Genomic DNA, 6000 nt, shown 5'->3' on the forward strand with positions numbered 1-6000 from the left:
TACGAGGGTGGTGCACTCTGCAGTAGCGGGCTTCCAGGCGTCGGTAACCATAGGCGGCGGCTATATTTCCGAGCTCATATAACCCGGCAACCTTCAAATCAAGAGTGAACAGGCACCTTCTGGGCGAGCTCACTCCATCGTAGGCCACGTCTTTGCCTTTGGCTAGTCTGTGGCCAAGAGTAAGCCCATTTATAATAAAAAAAAAAAACCAGCTGCTGGTTCCGTGTTACTGTGCAACGTGCAAGTTTAGTGTAAGGTCTGAGTGGAGGCTCGGTCGGCGGGGCGTGCAGCGGTACAAACTTGCCCGCGTCCACCCAATGCAGCGTCGACTCAGGAGACTTGTATGAGCTTCCATTGTTTGAAAAGCACGCCGCATGCCCCGCTCCGCTGCATGCTCAATATGAACGTGCACTCAGGCCTTACAGTTAGAAATTCAAAAGTGTCTCAGAAATCCGGGCTCTAGTTACAAATCCATATCGTTAAACCTATTGTAATGGCCTCAATGGGCTTCTACGGGCTATATTTTCACTCCAATATCGACGGGTGAGTGGTCAAATCAGATAAGTTGAGCTTTGTTTTCAAAATTCGAACAATGTGCAATTTATGAAACATAATTTCGATTTATCGGGTTTGACCACTAACCCCTCGTTTAACACTTTCGCTACCAAGAACCCGACTGTCGGGCACACCGCTCGTAGAAGCGTAGCCGATTACATGGGGAAACCCGTATGTAGCGAAAATGTCGTAGCGCCGCGTAGAGCCCGGTTTCGAAAGTGTTAATTCACATATTGCAGTGAAAATATGGTCCGTTTAGAAGCCCCTTTAGGAAAAATGTGAGAAGTGTCCGATTTCGGATACGCACTTTCAGATAGTTTCCGATGGAGTCCTTCCAGAGAGTTTGGAGACACACCAGTACATGTAGGTAGTTCGTGCACGTGTAGCAAGTTTGCTTTGGTTATCGATGCGAAGCTGTTGATAAGGCTGAGTCAGAATTTATCACGATTGGTCTAGGACAAAAAACAATATTGTCTGCCGGTCCACAAATCTCAAACGGACCAATGAGATACCAAGCACCCTTATGGCTGACTTATTTTGCAAGTATGTAAATTACATTTCACGCGTGCAAGCAATTTTAAGGCAATATGTACTTCTAAATTACGTTATATATGGAATATATGGGTTTTGTACACCTAACCGCAAAAGTGCATGCACGCCTAATGAATGACTTCCATTCTTTTTTGCGGCTGGTGTACCTGACAAGCATATCTGTGTAGATTTGAGTGTAGAACTACTAGGTACTTTTTATCAATAACCGTATAATATTATATGAGAGTTTGGAATAAAAATAGCTTATAATTCAAATAATTTTGTACTGACATGTACCTTAGGTATCTTTAACTGTCTAGTATTAACGCTGCTATAGTCGGTCCAACAAGTTTGTCACCAGAAAATGGCGCGAAAAACAAAATTTAAATGAGTCCATGTAAACCCTGGCCTACATAATTAAAATTTTCCGCTGTTTTCTATTGACGGAAACGGATTGACAGACTATAATTATATCATTTATTGATGCTGATGCCATTAACTAATCATTTGCCCTAAACGACTAATATATACGTAAAAACATGTACCTACCAAATTAAATTTATAATAAGACGATTCGTCCCAATAGACGAATTTGCTATGAGTAATAATGCTGACAGTCATTTTGTTGCATAGTTGTGTCGTTTAATTTGCTTGTTCATTCGTCTAATGTCATAAACATGCTTGACGCCTTGAGTGTATCACCCGCAATATAACGCTATGTAAATATAGGTATTTTTATGTAATATGTATCTAGATATCGCAGAGATAGGTATTATACTGTAATCGATCTATTGTAAATAACATATTTACATTTTTATTTAATATTAGGAATATTTAAAATTAATACTATCTTTCTTAGGCTATCGGCTGCATAAAAAGTTCAAAATAATATAAGTGTATCATATGTTAAGTTGTTTAAATATATATTAAAATGTAAAATTATGATCAGATCCGAATCTCCAAACATTTTTATCACATAAAAATATGGGATTCTAATAATTATATTACGTTCATATATTGTTAGCTGTCGTGTTTATCGTCTATACATTTTATGCTAAAAGACATGAGATTTTTGCGACGTCGCGATCATGGCTAAATTAACCACTTTAGTCGCTGAAAAAAGTGAAAATAATAACCAGTCTTTAAAATCAACGGTACCTAGTGATCTCCTGTGTATTCGAAGGTAAAACCTTACAAAATTGTATTCGAAAAGTCAACCATATAAAAATAATGTGACAGACAGACAAACGGAGAGTCGCACTATAAGGGTTCCTTTTGTACCTTTTTGCTACTGAACCCTAAAAATGCGAATATGATTTGTGTGTCAGTGTAAACTTTTACTTTCAATTCCCATTTTCGTTAAGTTACATACTACATGAACATGATGTCTAGAAATCAGTACACAAACTAATGGTGCTCATTAGTGTTTTATTACAATAATATGTATAAGCAACAGTGCCTTTGTAAATTAAATGCTTGTTAGTACTACAAACTAAATTAACGTCGATATTTAGTTGCTAAAGGTATACGTTTAAAATTTCGAAATTATAATATTGTTAAATAGTGAAATAACAACGTTAATTAATGCACTAATTACGATTACTTGTTTAGGTTTTGGTTTGGAAATGAAGAAATAAATGTTAAACATTGTAGTTACTAGTTATATATTACCTTCCATATCACTTTATTGAACTTTTAACCGTCGTAGTCTCATAGTTATAAGAGATAAAATATCCGGGAAAAATAAGACAAATATTCGTGCAACTTCGAACCCGCGACAAGACGAGCACGCTCTTTGAAAAGATACTAGGCGGTTAAAAGGTTAACATCTATAACCAATCAGCCACTATTATAAGCAGAGATCGGAAAAATTTGCGACATTGCTCGCAATAATGTGGACATGTCTCCAAAATGAATCAAATAATTAAGTATTTAATTAATTTCTTACTTGACATATAATTTGATTCCTAGTCAATAAACACAAAAGTTTGTTAAAGTATAGATTTATTAAATAAAATAATCAGTATTTTTTTCCAAATTTTCAGCAGTCAGTTTATTTCTGTTTACATCAAAAACATACTTAAGTGCTGAAAAACTCCGCTCGCAATCCACTGATGTTAATGGGGCAAACTTAAGTAGTTTTATAGGAATATTATTATTCCAGTATAATTCAGAGTTATTTTCTGTTCTAAGTTGTGGGCGATAACCTCAAAATCGGGATTTAGTATCTGCATAATTGTTTGAATTTACATCAATATAAATAGTATAGATAAATACGCATACGTACCATTTTCACGTCGTATTATATTAAATTCAATTTTCGCCATTAATTCGTTTTTAAACTGGCGATATTGGGTACTCATCAGTAAAGAAAATGCCATTATTTAATTTTGCTGCCGTTTATATAAGGTACGTACGTAATTTAGGTACGGCAAATACGACTGTAATTTGAATAAGTACTAGCTATCAATGTCAAAATATATATATTAAGAATAAGTGAATCCACGGAGGTCTTAAGGAGAAATAGACGAACTAGTTTAATAAATCTACACTTTAACAAACTTTTATATTTATTGACTAGGAATCAAATTATATGTCAAGTAAGAAATTAATTAAATGATTAATTATTTGATTAATTTTGGAGACATGTCCACATTATTGCGAGCAATGTCGCAAATTTTTCCGATCTCTGATTATAAGTCAAAGTGAGGTCCTGCGCACTGCCTGTTTTTGGCTACAATTTGAGAGAAATATTATGTAGTTGCCTGAAAAGTAATCAATCCCGAGGTGTACAACTTTCTCTTAATAGCTACTCCTTGATGGTGAGAATATTTGTAAGTGTGCGTGGGAAAACGTTCCACTTTGTCGATTGCTATAAAGCCGCGTTGTCAGTTAATTCATATGAATATACAAGTAAATCTCGCCTTAATGGTAACCGACAAAGTAGGATATTTTACAAAACACACTCACATTTATAATAAACTGCTACAACCTAGTAGGGTCCATGTTTCTACTGATTCGTCTCTAAACACCTTTGTAAAATCCTATTGGATAAATGATATGATAAAGAAGTGTGCAAAATTATGAGCAATACGTAATTTTATTTAGTTGTGCCATATTTTAATGAAGATTATATTAAGATGTATAAGCATTATTAAGTGATATACAACAACTCGTAAAACGAGAAATTTACTTCATTATCTCACACCACTGTGTATTTTCGTAAGACAACTAAGGCGCATCAGAAAGTGCACATCAGTATAAAAAACTGAAAAAATATTCTTATTTTTTTCGAAAGGGGCGATCTACGATTGAATAATATTTTAGGAATGTAAAAAAATATGTACCTACGTTCCTTTTTATAATTTGATTTCTTACTACCAAGCCTTAACTTATGGTGGATAAGGCCCATAAGTGTCAATTAATAATAAAGTCAATAGATAATTACGGAATCTTTGAGTAGGTACCTTAACAAAATGTATGTCGAAAACTTACGATTAATATAGGAGAAAGTTAAAAATACTCAAATTGGCTTGGATATATTAATGTTTGTTAGAAAAACTAAATCATCAACTCGTAAATACATAGTTTTGTATTTTTTCCCAGTGTTTTAAATGATGACATTCGTTAAGTTTTGCCCATGTGATTGGCTACACGCCATATTAATTGTTTATCCGATTATTGTGAACAATTTAGACGTTGAGATATTTTTGCGTAGCTAATAAATATTAATTGATTTACTAATTTTTTGTTATTATTTTACACGCTCTACCTTCAATGCGACATGAAATAGTAGATATTCAATTAACCCCTAAAATGCCGTGTTCCAGATCTGTCACAGACAATTTAAACTATAATTATTACTTTGAAGGTTTCTAATTCTGTAGCAAATTTTTAAGAACGGGGTTCCAGGGGTTAATGGAACTAAAGATTATTAATTACACGAATTGTGAAAGTGGTGCCACTGGGGTTCTATATTTAATTTCTACTACTTTATGTCGCACTGAACTCTCCTAATAACTACCTAGTATTTTTCAACATTATGCTCGTTTGCACTAATTCTTCTTTGCACTAATTGAGCGCATAAAATATTTTGTAAGTAATGTATATTTCACTTAATTTCATTCAGCTAGTAGCAGCAGAATTCAACAGCAACATGAAAAACACCCTCTTATCCAATAAGTAAGTAGATACTTTACTAATTTGTTCACGTTAAACCTCTTTTTTTTTAATAAATAAAATGTAAGTACCTTAATGGATATAGGGTAGGTAAACAGTTAAACACATTAATTTATTTCTTCTCATTTGAAACTCGCCCTTATGATTCAACCTCACTTTAAAACACGCATCCCTATTAATCAGTAAGTAATTAAAGTATTCGCAAGTAGATAATTCAATATAAACTGCACCAACACGTGAGACAACCCGTCACGTAAGCCCCGGGGCTTCGTTTCCAATTTTAAATAGCAAATTATAAGTGCGTATGGATATGTTGTTACAATTTAAGTTGTTCACCCCCGGGACTGAGACGTTGGTAAGACATTAATTCACCCTGTGTTTGCGGGCTAACGTCTGCTCTAATTTGCATATTATACTTATACGGTGCTGTCTTCGCATAGTAGATCGAAACAAATAGGTTTTCAATGTATGCTTAATACTCATTAGCTTTTTAATGACATTGATAAATAAATAAAATACGGTTAAGTATTTCAATTACCTATTTTTTCACCCCTAAAAATATTTATATGTTTCCTACATCGGTAGGTGTAGGTATTATGCAATATATCTGTACCTTTTGACGATGCAAGCCCGGTGAAAGTTTTATAAAATAATGTCTACGGTGTGTAGCATTCGCGTTGCCTAGAAAAAAAGGTCGTTTTGTAAAATGTGTCTGGCCCGTCCAGTTGACACATT

This window comes from Leguminivora glycinivorella, chromosome 1 (assembly GCF_023078275.1).
Source record: "Leguminivora glycinivorella isolate SPB_JAAS2020 chromosome 1, LegGlyc_1.1, whole genome shotgun sequence".
Classification (NCBI taxonomy): domain Eukaryota; kingdom Metazoa; phylum Arthropoda; class Insecta; order Lepidoptera; family Tortricidae; genus Leguminivora; species Leguminivora glycinivorella.